The following is a 14,671-nucleotide window of genomic DNA, read 5'->3' on the forward strand; positions in this document are numbered from 1 at the left end:
GATGTATGTTTTTTAGTATGATAAATAAAGGATTTACTATTTTCAAATATTATTATTAATTTATACAGCAATAATATCAATTCATTAAAGAAAAGAAAATGCCATAGTGAATTAGTAAGATTTTAGCTTATATTTAAAAAATTATGGAAGAATGAAGGAAATCCCAGTCTTCTTGAAGTAACTTCCAGTAACCTTTTTCAGATCCAGGTACTAAAACTGTCAGCTATATATCAAGTTCTGTGACAGCAGCCAGGAGGGGGAAGAGCTGGGGAAGAGCTGCAGTGTTGCAATCACGTGGTCCTGACATTTCCCCCCCCCCTCTCTCTCTCTCTCTCTCTCTCTCTCTCTCTCTCTCTCTCTCTCTCTCTCTCATTTACTGAGACTCAAGATTTTTTATGTACTTGTACTATTTGTTTTTAATACTTTCAAATAATAATAATAATAATAATAATAATAACTGTAATTACAAAATTCATATGTGATAGTATTTTAAAGAAATACAATACGTACTAATCTATCCATGTCACTTTTAATTAAGGTTAACTCTCTCTCTCTCTCTCTCTCTCTCTCTCTCTCTCTCTCTCTCTCTCTCTCTCTCTCTTTTGCCACACAAGATAATAATGTGTCATACATAGTGGTAACTCCCTCCCTCTCTTTCGCTGGAAGCGTTATAAACAGAGAGAGATAAACACTCTCTCTCTCTCTCTCTCTCTCTCTCTCTCTCTCTCTCTCTCTCTCTCTCTCTCTCTCTCTCTCTCTCTCTCTCTCTCTCTCTTTTACCGAGATGAAAGAATTTTTATGGTACTAGTATGTAAAATGTTTATTGATAATTTCAGTTATTTAATAATAATAATAATAAGAATAATAATAAAACTTTAATTACAAAATTCATAATGGTCGTATTTTAAAGAGATGAAAATGACCTTTCCATTTCACTTGTAAGGATAATTCCTCTTTCTTACTGAGATGAGAGAATTTTTATGGTAGATGCACGTGTTTATTATATTTTCAAATAATAATAATAATAATAATAATAGAAGTACTAATAATACGATAACTAATTTCAAAAGAAAATTCTTCCCTTTGTCTTTTTCTGTATCAATTTCCCCACCTCAACTCGAGTGACACTCAAGCTTAACAATGCCATACAGTGGTCAACGAATTTAATGGTTTATGTAATCTCTCTCTCTCTCTCTCTCTTACTGAGATGAGATAATTTTCATGGACGTGTATGTAATAAGTTTATCATTAATATTTTCCAATAATAATACTATAAGTACAAAATTCATATCTGAGTATTTTAAATACAATAATCATTCCATTTTCTCCTTTTCTTTAAATCTGTAAGGGTACAACTCTCTCTCTCTCTCCTCTCTCTCTCTCTCTTCCTTTTATCTCTCTCACTCTCTCTCAATATTCCATATCTCTCTCTCTAAATAACAATAATCATTTCCATTTCTTCTTTTCTCTTTAAATACTGTAAGGACAAAAACCTCTCTCTCTCTATCTCTCTCTTCTCTTCCCCTCTCTCTCTCTTCTATAATCTCTCTCTCTCTCTACTCTCTCCTCTCTCTCTATCCCAACAAGATACTTGTCATACATTTGGTGTTTCTATTTCTTCCTTTTATCTCTCTCGCTCACAGCAAAAGAATTGATAGACAGACAAACATAACTGCACAGTCCTCTCTTTCTCTCTTCTCTGGAGAAATATATGTATTTATGGGAGGGGGAAAAAGTTGCCTACAGACGTTCATTTCAATCTATTGAAACCTAAGGAGTTATTTCTCTCTCTCTCTCTCTCTCTCTTGTATTTTAATGAAAATATACAGTAATTTGTGAATACACAGTGTTGCACATGAAAAAAAGTAAATTAGTGATAATTTTAGAGATACGCCCTAAGAAAAATTGCAAATTAGTAGTGAAATTTTCCCTGTGGACATGTTTTCAAGAACGTCGTTCCGGCTTACGACGATTTTCGGGTTACGACACGTCTTAAGAACGGAACCCCCGTCGTAACCCGGGGACCGCCTGTACTGTCCTTTTTGGCTCGAAAAGCGTTAAAGGAAATTAACCTTTGACTTCAGGATAAGAGGGATCAAGGCAAGGTCAACTTCTGCTTCCCTCCTTGTGTTTCAACTAGGAGACACTTGTGTTACAAAACCGGAGAAGCTCTCTCTTTGGGTGTGTCTGCCTCCGCCCAGGGAGACTTCTCCGCGCTTATTGACTCGGCGAGAAGATCGGCTTTCAACTCGGCCAAGATAATGTTTACGGAGTCAGAATTAGACCACCTCGTTAAGAATATCTTTTAGGTATTCGAAGTTTTTAGTTTCCTGGACTGGACAGTAGGAGGCTTGGGACATAAACTGAAGAGCTATTCAATGTTGAGTGAGGAAGCTTTTAAAGACATTTCGGGAGTGATCTGTTTAGATAAGGGGATTAGAGACGGTTCCGCGGAACTAGCCTCTCTCTTCATGTTAGGTATCCTAAAGAAGAGAGAACTATGGTGTTCTTTTACATCCAAGGAAGTATCTCGTACCCAAAAGTCTGCCTTGTTATATTCGCCCTTGGATGAGAAGTACCTGTTTCCAGAAGAGACAGTAGTGCTATTTGCCTCCGAATTGCAGAAGAAAGCAACACAGGATCTTCTCTCGCATTCCACTAAACGGACTAGAGAAAATATCCCTAGTGTACGCCCCTCACCAGCCAGCTGAGGACAACCCTTTCGGGGCAGGGGATTCGGTAGATATTTCCCAAGATCAAGGGGCAGAGCATGTTTCACCCTTAAATCTATTAAAAAATCCTCAACCAACCCCTCGACCAAGAAGTAGTGTATCAGTCCTTCGTCCGCCAGTAGGAGCGAGGCTCCATCAGTTTTGGGAAGAATGGGAAGCAAGAGGGGCGGAACTTTGGATTGTAAAGGGTTTAAGAGAAGGATACGATATTCCGTTCAAGAGAAAGCCACATTTTTCAGGCTCTCCGATAGCTTTGACAGCTTACTCAGAAAATTCAAAGAAGTTCATTGCCCTTTCGGAAGAGGTTTCGTCTCTCTTGCAAAAAAAAAGCAATAGAGTTAGTAGAAGAGCCACTAACACCAGGGTTTTACAATCGTCTGTTCGTTGTCCCCAAGTCATCGGGGGGATGGAGACCCGTATTGGACGTAAGCACTCTGAACCTTTATGTGCAAAAGACAAAGTTCAAGATGGAGACGAATCAGTCTGCCCTTTCATCAATCCGTCAAGGGGATTGGATGATCTCCATCGATATGGAGGATGCATATTTTCACATCCCAATACACCAAAACTCAAAGAGGTTTCTGCATTTTGTCTTCAGGGACAAAATATACCAGTTCAGAGCAATGTGTTTTGGGCTTTCGACCGCACCACAAGTGTTCACCCGAGTGCTAGCTCCCATTGCAAAATGGTTACATCTAGTCGGGATAAGGATATCCCTTTACTTGGACGATTGGCTTCTCCGTTCACAAACAAAGGAGAGGTGCACGGAGGACCTTCAGAAAACCCTGACTTTAGCTCAGGATCTAGGACTGTTAATAAACAGACAAAAGTCGCAGTTACTCCCCAGTCAGGAATTAGTCTATTTGGGGATGAGGATCAACTCAGTGAGTTTTCGGGCTTTTCTATCTCCACAAAGAATCGAATCGTGCCTACTGAAGGTAGTAAAATTTTTAGTTCTCCAGGAATGCTCTGCAAAGGAATGGATGAGTCTTTTGGGCACTCTATCCTCAATTGAACAGTTCGTGACACTAGGGAGACTGCATATGAGGAACCTACAGTTCTTCCTCAGAGCGAATTGGAACAGAAAGAAGTTTCCGGACTCTTTTTTTGTGTTCCCTGTCACACAGGAAATAAAAGAGGACCTGCAATGGTGGAAGTTAAGAGACAGACTTGCGGAAGGGAGATCCCTCCTCCCACAGAGCCCCAACCTAGTGTTCTTTTTAGACGCATCAGATCAAGGTTGGGGAGTGATTCTGGGGGAAAAAGAAGTATCAGGCTTTTGGAACGTAGAACAAAAACAGTGGCATATAAATCGAAAGGAACTGACCGCCATCCACTAGGGATTGCTGAAGTTCGCGGACGAAGTTCGCAACAAAGTAGTGGCGATACACTCGGACAGCACGACAGCGCTCTCCTACATAAAGAAACATGGAGGGACACACTTGTTTTCTTTTTGCGAGACGGCAAGGAGCCTGCTGGTATGGGCGAATTGGAATCAAACCACATTAATTCCGAGGTTTGTTCAGGGGAAACTCAAATGTTCTCGCTGACGAACTGAGCCGCAGGAGGCTAGTACTTCACACGGAATGGATGATGAATCCAGTGGTATGCCTCGAATTGTGGAAACTCTGGGGGAAACCTATGATAGATCTGTTTGCCACAGCAAGAAACCATTGTCCCCCCCTTTACTGTTCACCAGCCCCGGACCCGAAAGCATGGTCGACAGATGCGATGCTTTTGGACTGGTCGAACAAAGACTTGTACGCTTTTCCTCCATTCAAGATGGTGAGAGAAGTCATCAACAAATTCAGAACGCATCACGTTTCGATGACTCTCATTGCTCCATTCTGGCCAGCGCAGGAATGGTTTCCAGATCTTTTAGATCTTCTAGTGGATTGGCCAAGGTTACTTCCTCAGAGAACAGATCTACTCAGACAACCCCACTTTAGGAGCTTCCATCAAGGACTATCCACTCTGTCTCTAACCGCTTACAGACTGTCCGACAACTCTTACGAGCGAAGGGGTTTTCAAGACAAGCAGCGAGAGCTATTGCGCAGTGCAGAAGGGAATCTTCAAGTTAAGTCTATCTGGCAAAGTGGACTGTGTTTAGAGCTTGGTGTAAAGAGCATAATGTTTTGTCTTCTAAAACAACTATAACAGAAATAGCAGATTTTCTTTTATATTTGAGAACAGATAGAAATCTGTCTACTGCGACTATCAAAGGCTATAAGGCGATGTTGGCATCTGTTTTCAAGCACAGAGGATTGGAAGTGTCGTCGAATAGAGATCTTGCAGATCTCATTAAGTCCTTTGATATAGAAAAACCCAAAGGTTCGAAGATATTATCTTGGAACCTAGATGTAGTACTTAAGTGGTTGTTGGAAACTCTGTGTGAGCCGTTGCAAAGAGCATCATTGAGAGATTTGATGAGAAAGACCTTATTCCTAGTAGCCCTGTCTACAGCTAAAAGAGTTGAGTGAAATAAATGCCATGGACAAGAGAATAGGCTTTGCACAGGGTAATGCGGTTTGCGCATTAAACTTGCGGTTTTTGGCAAAAAACGAGATCCCTTCCAAACTGTGTGGCCTCGTTCATTCAGTATCAAAAACCTCACGGACTTGGTAGGACCGAAAAAAGAAGAGAGGTTGCTCTGCCCGGTCAGAGCTCTGAAATGTTATTTACAAAGGACAGAGAAAGTTCGGGGCCCGTACGATCGTTTATGTGTTCGGTAAGGAATCCGGCGAGCCCGATGTCTAAAAACGCCCTGGCGTTCTTCTTACGTAGTGTGATTGTAGATGCTCATTCACAAGTGAAAGAAACCAACTTTAATAAACTTAAAGAGAAAGCTCACAAGGTAAGAGTAGTGGCAACCTCTCTCTCGTTTAAACACAATCTCTCATTGGACTCGATTATTCACAACGTATTGGAAATGTAAATCAGTGTTCGCCTTGCATTACTTGCGTGATATTGAAGCAGTATATGAAAATTCCAGTACCCTGGGTCCGTATTTAGCGGCGGGCACAGCATTGGGTAAGGCTGTGTAGGAAGTCATACCTTCCTAGCCTATCTCTTCACCTTGAACGAGATTGTTGAGTGTTTTAGGAGAGCCTGGAGGTACTATGGATGTACTAGGAGTACCCTTCAGTCAAGTGTAGAGTTGGGTATGAATTTTATGGTTATGGTTGAGGTGATATGTTTTTTTTTACTCTGGTAACATTTGGTCGATTTGGTACTGCGCCCTGGGCAGGGGCATCCTTTAGTTGACCATGCTAGCCACGGACATTCCTTAGCTGCATGGGTCCCACTGTTTAGAGGACGAGCCATGGCTATACCACTACGTCCCTATGAGTTAAGACGAGCGACTTCCAGAGGCAGTAATTAACTGTTCAGCTCTCTTAACAGGTAGGGACCAACAAGCATCTGCATGGATGTATTTATTAAATTATAAAAAAGTTATGAGCATATCCATGGATCCCACCTCCTACAATGTGGGATTCAGCTATGTAACTACTTGGTAAGTTGCATACATAAAGATGACTTTTTTATGATAAAATAAGATTTTATGTATACTTACCAAGTAGTTACATGATCAAAGCCCGCCCTCCTCCCCTCACATGGATAATAGGGCATAAACAACTGATTTTCGGATGGTGTTGGTTCCTCACTCCCCCGATAGTGGGCGGGGGGTATCCCCTGACCAAAACAAACTAGTGCTTCCGCAAATTTCAAAAATTCTAGCTGCCGACGGTTTTAGAAACTATAGCTATGTAACTACTTGGTAAGTATACATAAAATATTATTTTATCATAAAAAAGTAATTTTTGTCACCTTGCTAACCACCTCCTGTAATTTACTGTAAAAGCTGTCCTTTTGATTGGTATCTGCTTCATCAGTAGGGGCATAGCATACTATAGTTGTCATACTTCCATGACTAGATTTCAGCCTTGCATACATAATTCGTTCATCCACTGGTTCCCATTCTTCTAATGCTTGGCTAGTTTGTTTGTTCAAAAGCAATCCTACTCTCTTTTCTAATCCAGTCAGTCTTGTTGCAGTGGTTGCATACAAATCCAGGCCATATTTTACAAAAACTGCCAAAAGCTGCTCTAATTTGCCATCCTGGTTCAATGTTCGGACATACCAATTTCCAATGTTAAGCTTACTCTTAGGTTTTATGAACTTATTCTTATTTATTAGCCGTGAGATTCTTCGGACCCTTCTCCAACCAACTTACGGGCTGCACAGGACTAAGGGCCATTTCTACCATCTATGAGTTCATTAAAATTTCATAAGGACACATAGATTTCTTGAGCATTTTACCTTGGATACGTTGCCAGTGATTCACAACAACCTTCTTGTTTAATATTGAATTCATTTTATCAAAATGGATCTACATTCACAATTAATTTTTACTCATCTTTGAAGTTATTGCTCTCATTTAACCTAGGAATATTTGATGAATAGACTGCTAAATCCAATCTGTATGTGTTCAAAATTGAAGTAACACTAACAGTTAAAAATTTTGTGTGTGAATGTTAAAAATATGGAAACATCAATTGAAGAAATTTTGTCTGAATCTCCATTTTGAATTAACCCAGTTATAATTATAAAATATTTTAAAAGCACAGTGTAGACTCTAGAATTAATAAAGTCAAATCCTTTACGGCAGACCTGTACTAGTTAAATGAATTAGCTTAGTATATTACTGTAATGATAATAGTACGTACTTGTAATAACAGGAATATTTTTGAATTATTTTGCAATTCAGTGAATCTATCCCTTGAGCCCTGGTGAAATCACCAAATTGTTACTTGTCTTTGGCGCTGCACAACTTGACTGCTACTAAAACCTGGGCAGATGCTTGGAGAATTAAGAAGGTGGTATTTAAGAGAAAGTTGATGTATATACTGTCTCCTGTCCTGTGATGTATAAAATCCTTTTTTTGCTTGATGAGATAGAATGTTTACACCCCAACCTTGACTCTTCTTTCCCGCCATTATCCCAACATTAAGGGGTTGGTTGCCTGATGCACCTTCTCCACTGCCTTCTATCAAAGCATCTTCCTCCACCACACCTCTTCTCTCCATATCTTCTTTCACTTTATCTCGCCATCTAATTCTCTGTCTCCCTTTCGATCTTCTTCCTCTAACAGGTTCCTCCCAATCCCTCTTCACTCTACCCTTGTCATCCATCCTCAACACATGCCCATACCATCTCAGTCGTGACTCTATCACCTCTGTAATCTTTACTAAGCCTGTCCTTCTTCTTATTTCATCATTATCCACTCTCTAGAGTAGCGATATTTCCATAATCCTCCTCAGCATTTTCATCTCTGTTCTCTCAAGCTTTACTTCCTCCTTTCTTAAAGCCCATGTATCTGCTCCATACATTAACACTGGTCTTATCACTGTGTTATATATCTTGACTTTTAGCTTGTTTGGCATTTTCTTATCACATACCACTCCAGCTACCTCTCTCCACTTCCCCCATGCAGCTTTTATCCTACTGTCAACTTCAGTCTCACATCCTCCCTCTTGGCTTAAAGTACATCCTAAGTATTTAAACTTTTCTGTCTGCTTTATAATTGAGCCTCTTCTTTCTTGTATTACTATTCTGTCTGTCTTGCCTACTACTCAGCAAAACCTCTGTTTTATTCACATTCACCTTTAAGCCACCCCTCTAAACCCACTAAAAATTTGCATACCTGGTTTTTTTAATAGTTTTATCACAGAAAATGCATTTTATGATGACATTGATAAAAAAAACAGGAATTTATGGATATTTCTCATAGAAAAATACCATGAATAGGTGAATTTTCTGTGAATAATGCGGGGAAATGTTCCTGAGAGAAATCCGCGAATGTGTGAGTCCGCGAATGTGGGGGTCCACTGTATATACCATTAGACTCTCCTCCCATTCCCTTGGCATTTCTTCCTCTTCCCATATAGCTTTTAATAAATCCAGCATCCATTTCTCCCCATCTGTACATAGTAATTTGATCATTTCAATTTGAAATTCTGATGGACCTGGTGATTTACCATTCTTGAGTTTCCTTAATGCTCTCTTCACTTCTGTATCCTGTATCTCCATCACTGGTCGCTCCACCCTCTGTGCTTCCCCAGTCTCCTCTCTCTCTCATTTTCAGTATTTAACAGTTGTTCAAAATGCTTTCGCCATCTCTTCTTTATGTCTTTATCTCTATACAATATATTTCCATCACTATCGTTGATGACACTTAATTTACTCACATCCTGTCTCTTTGAAATCTTATAGATATCCTTTTCTCCTTCTCTTGTTCCTAGTCTTGACTCTGTATCCATAAACATTGATACATGTGGGTGAGAGAGGGACCAATGTGTCTCCTGCTAACAGGTGACTGGGATTCAGCTTCTGGCTTCTTTTACAAACATGCAACTGAGGCTATGGCATCCTGAAGTAGTTTTTGGGAACTAGTTTCTCCAGTGATTGAAGTGCTCATACCTTCTTGTCACAACTTAGCCAGAGGATTTGGACTTCACCGGAAATGCTGAATCAAGGATAACTACATACTTCCAGATCTTGTTCTGTGTCAGATGAACTAGTAATGCTAATATGTATATCAATTGTTGGGTCCTTTGATAATAAAAGAAGCTTAATTTTCATAGTTTTATTATGATCCTGAGGTATCCCAAAATCCAGTGTAACTAACAGGGTTATTATATCCTCTATGAAAAGTATTTGAATAGCATAGCATTAGATTATGTATAGGAAAATTTAATTCCTTCAACAGGAGTAAAGGTTTTGTAATAGATATTCCAGTAAGTTGAATAAAGTATTACATTCCTTCCATCTTAGAAATTAATAAATCTGTCATTCAGAATACAGTCAAACCTTGATTTAAGAGTGAACCAACATATGAGTTTTCTGAGATTCAATCCAGCACATTCGTGATATTTTGCTCAAAGAAGCAAGCTGAGATTTGAGCTACGAGCCAGTGAGCTTGGGAGATGCCATCTCCCAATGGTTCCGGAACGCCATTGCCAGCACCGAGCTATCAGAGCTGAACAATTTTGTTCAGTTCAAGTGGTTACCTTGCTGTGTGAGCATCTCCACAGCATTTCGTGACATTTCTTTTTTTGTTTTCTTACCGTGTACCTGTAATTTTGGAGCCTTTCTTAGTTTCCACCATAAGTCCAAAGAAAGTGAGTGTCAAGACCAGTGCTGAGAAGAAGAAAAAGCCTTGGGTATGAAGTGTGAAATCATAGAAAAACACGATCAAGGTGTGTGTATTATGGACTTTGTGGGGAAGTACGACCTGACTACTTCAACAATAAAGGTTATGACGCCAGCAGAAGGTGCTAAGATTATTTAAAAACTCCAGACCTCTGCCCATGAAGACATGAAGAAGTTGTTGGTGTGGTTGAATGAGAGGCAGCTCGCAGGAGATACAGTGTTTGAGAGCTTCATCTGTGAGAAGGTATGAAACATCTATGTGGATTTGGTGTGGAAGATGCCGGGAACATTGACAGATGAGGCATCAGAAGTCATTCAAAGACTTTCGGGGCTGGTTTGATAATTTTAAAAAGAGGACCAGCATTCACTCTGTCATCAGGCATTGTGAGGCAGCAAGTTTGGATGTGAAGGCAGCTGAGGAGTTTCTTTAAAGTTTTGCTGAATTGGTAGAAACTGAAGGTTATGTTCCCCAGCAAGACTTTAACTTTGACGAGACAGGACTCTTCTGGAAAAAGATGTCTAGGAGGAACTACATAATGGCAGAGGAGAAGAGCTTGCCAGGCCACAAACATATGAAGAATAGGCTAACCCATGTGCTGTTCATGAATACTAGTGGTGACTGCAAAGTTAAGCTATTACTCGTATATCACTCAGAAAACCCCAGAGCCTTTAAGTCTCATAGGGTAACTAAAGAAAATCAGCAGGTCATTTTGTGGAGGGCAAATTCGAAGGCGTGGATCACCAGGGATTTCTTTGTCCAGTATATAAATATGGTCATTCTCCTGCCATCAAGAATTACTTCACCACAAATAACTTACCCTGAAGCCCTTAGTGTCCTTGACAATGCTCCCGCGCATCCAACCCTCACAGGGGACATCTACGTAGAATTCAAGTTTATATACATCTTCATTTACAAGCTTATGTAGAAATGTCTTCACTAACATTCTAAAGGGTCGTTCTAGCCTGTTAACTTGGGGGTAACATCATCCCTTTGGATCTACTGAATTATTACTCATTTTTAACACTTACTGCATTATGAATTTCAGATGTCTGTAGACCTAAAGAAAATTAATTTTTCATTAGTTTGAATGGTTAAAATGTACAATATAAATGTAAGGTTAACTATCTCACCATTGATATTTTACTGTACCCACTTTACCAAACACTGATATACATACTATGCCAAATATCATTAACCCTTAGTCATTTATCTCAAGGTTCAAACACCAGTGGAATGAATGAGCATACTCAGATTAATGTAGACACATTAGAATGTATCAGTTGCGAAGGAACTTAGGTTAATATAGACACGCTAGCACCTGTATCAATTACAAATGGAACCCAACTTTGTATTATTTATTTCAGATTTTTCATTTAATGTACACCTGAAGTCTATCACTGACAATAATTTGTCATCACTTTCATATGAGTTTTCTTCTTCAAATGCATCTTGGTTTTATTTACTTTGGGCCTACTCTTAGACTTAGATAAATGTCTGGGTTAAGCTTCCTGAAACTTTTCTGGTGCACTTGAATATGATTGATAATTACTGTTTGAGTAATTAGACCTAAAACTTAATCTGTAAGCTTTTCACAAGCCCCTGGTTGTAAATATTTCATGAGAATTTCCTAAATTGAGAATTATTACTTAAAAGTTCAGGATGATCCCATTTGTCCTCTCTTTAGAACTATAGTTTTCCTGGAAACCAGGGTAGCCTTAATAACTTTAATATTCTGAGGTGATTTCTTATTGATAAAAGCCTTTTCTTTATTCAAAATTTCGTCAGAAGTTAAGAGGCCTATAAATCTAGGTTTTCTTCAGGGAGAAAGCCATACAGTTACTCTAGAGGGAATTTCACTGTCAACAGCCATGAAATGTTGATTTCTCACACTTCATCAAATCTAGTACCAAATTAACTGTCTAGTCAGTTTCATAAATCAGCTTACAGAATCATTAGAAACTCTTGGTTTTTTCTTTGTTGAAAGTTCACCAAGCTCCTATGATATGGTTTCACCATTTAATGACTGGTAAAGGTTGAGCAGTTCATTGTAGTCCAATAAGGGTAACTTTTTAGTGTACAGTATAAATTACCTAGCATACTATTACATAGGACAATATACCTCTGTGCTGATGTGCTTTTAATTTTGCTTCAGAAGTGCCATAAATGAAATGTGATCCCAGTGATCCCAACATAGTAAGCCATGGCTCATGTAAAATCTATGATGTTACAGATGGCTATGTTTTACCTCCTTAGGAAGCCATTAAAAAATTGAATAGCATAGCATCAGATTACTTGTAAGAACTTTATATCAAGAAGGGTATTTTTAAGTGTATTCCAATATTATGAGTAATATATAACAGCCAAGTTTAATTTTTCCCAGTTGGCATAAAGTTTGAGGGTTTGACAAACTTGATGTAAGAAGGTCAGATGTTATCTCGGTTTTGCTGCTCTTGCTGCCATGGCCAACTAGTCATTGAGTTAGAGTACCTCCAAAGTTTGATACGTACTGATTTGATGCATCCTTCCCACCACAGGGTTAATAAGAATATGGAAATTTCCATCCTGGAGGTCACGTATTTTAAGTAAGTCTCTCTTCCTGTTGGATTTGTTTTCATAACTCCCATTCCCTTTGTACAGAAGGTTTACCTCACAAACTCATTTAATGGGCTGAGGTCCATGATTGGTCTCCATCTTGTGACGCAGCCAACAAACAATTATTGAAGCCAAGCAATAAATTCTGTAGCTCCTTATTGGTCTTTTTCAGAACAATCAATCTTACCTTGCAGTTCAAAGGTTGAAAAATCTTTGAACCATAGCTGTACATCCCAATTTGCTGGTTCCAATGAGAGGGGTGAGGGCTTGCCTTCTGAAAGGGGATTTTGTAACTGGTTCAGATGATCTTTTATACCCACAGTTCTTCCCTGATCGCTTGACATGATCTCTAGAATTTCCTGAGAAAAGTTCCTACTCTCACTTGGTGAGTACTGTCTGTACCTTCTTCTAACTCTCCTACTGCAAAGATTTGCTTTAGAAAGGACATTTTCGGGGTAGAAGAATAAGGTCTCTTGAAGGCTTGCCTGGTATTTTGTGTTGCTCATTAGTAAAAAAAATTATAGGCAACAGTAATAAAAAAATTTATTGACAACAGTAATCACTGAGTGAGTACTTTCTTTACCTTCTAACTCCCCTACTATGAAGCTTTGCTTTAGAAAGGATATTTTAGGGGTTGAAGTTATGATAAGGCCTCTGGAAGGCTTGTCTGGTATCTTCTGTTGTCCATAAACCATAAGAGGGGATCGTTCTGGTTGTTAGGTTCTTTTTTTCAAACATCATTTGTTGTGAAGACAAAACTTATGGAACCTTCAGGTTTCCTAGTAGAACTCTGTGGGCTGCAGCCGCAGGGTGTGTATACTCTTTGCTAGTTCCTTGTCCCTCCATTTGAAGTCTTAAATTTACGATACTTTTCACTTTAGCAGTGGTCAGAGAGAGGCTGAACCTACAGATGGTAAGGTTTTCTTGGATGGAATTGCTCCTAAGTTAGGTGCTGAAGGTACCTGTTTGGCTTTTTAAGGCTGCTGCACTTTGCAAATGTCACAAAGCCTGCTGAGGACTTCTTTTTGGGAAGTTTGATCTGGTAGGGCTATGGTTCTGTTGGTTTTCTTCATCAAAATCTCCTACAAGCACTGTCTGATCCTTCAACACATTTAAATATCTTCTTTTCTGGCTTTGAGGGTGCCTTCAGCATGCTTTGCTTTGCAATATTGAAGGTCATGGATTAGTTGGCTTTCTCTCTGGCATTGTCTCATCCTATTCTCTGACAAGACCAATGTAGCGACTTGCTAAGATATGGTTCTGAAAGAAAGCAATGAAAAACAGACCTATATGATGCCTTTCCTCTGTTGAGGATGAAGACCATTCATGGAGAATAGTTGATCTACTGCTTTTCACTGAATCTTGAGGTTGACTGTAACTTGCTTCTTCTGGTGAATCTTAGGCCAGTAGAAGATAATTTACTTTAGTCACTTATCTTAAATGTGCGAGCACAGAAGGTCATGTTTGAGATAGTTTTTCCTTGGGACTCTGTGAACCTCTGGTAGAATCCTTAGGTCAGTGCTCTTGCCCTGACAAGTATCCTCATGACCTTGATTACACTCTTGACTGCAGTCATGGTCATGGCTCAGGATGTCATTCTGGAATGGTGTCACAGGCTCAGTGTCGCAAGCACTGCAGTTGGCATTGTTTCTTAATGGCGTGACCTCTGTAAAACAAGTTGATCCTTAAGGATCCTTCAAAGAGTTTCCACCTGAGTGTGATTGTCCACACCTAAAGAAACATTCATAGTCTGTAAAGCATCTGTAATATCCATTCACCATGTGAGACCAGAAGTATAGGACTGTGGGCCCACCTGTATATATGAAAATGAATGAAAGTAAACATTTGTTGGATGCCAGGTATTGAGGTTATTGAGAAGGCTAATGTGGCAATTTAAGAGGCTGTATCATCCTCAACTCCCTCCCAAACGCATACAGTGTATTTCCCATAATGACTCAAAGAATTTATTCATAAAGATAATTTGAATCAGAGGTAAGGAAGGTGACTAACTTGATAACAGTTCTGGAACTACTTATATTCATTTTGGGTTCTCAGTTTTACAATTTTAAGTGTCTAAGTTTTTCCTTCAGAATAACTAGTTACTACCTTCAGTTCTGTAATTTTTTCTGAATTT

The 14,671-nt window shown here is 39.2% G+C and overlaps 1 protein-coding gene across 8 annotated transcripts in view; it reads left to right on the top strand.

Annotated features, from left to right (window-relative positions):
- Positions 1–14,671, top strand: part of LOC135224628 (uncharacterized) — a 192,763-nt gene that overhangs the window by 53,166 nt on the left and 124,926 nt on the right. For 2 of the 8 annotated variants that reach the window (XR_010316783.1, XR_010316784.1), the window contains one exon: positions 9,035–9,360. The exons of 3 other annotated variants lie outside the window; for them this stretch is intronic. The gene's annotated coding sequence lies outside the window, so the exon portion shown is untranslated. Of the gene's footprint in view, positions 1–6,929; positions 9,361–14,671 lie in introns of those variants that run through there. 3 more of the 8 variants (XR_010316785.1, XR_010316786.1, XR_010316782.1) reach the window with 2 other exon arrangements.

Source organism: Macrobrachium nipponense, chromosome 12 (genome assembly GCF_015104395.2).
Source record: "Macrobrachium nipponense isolate FS-2020 chromosome 12, ASM1510439v2, whole genome shotgun sequence".
In the NCBI taxonomy this organism is placed as follows: Eukaryota; Metazoa; Arthropoda; class Malacostraca; order Decapoda; family Palaemonidae; genus Macrobrachium; species Macrobrachium nipponense.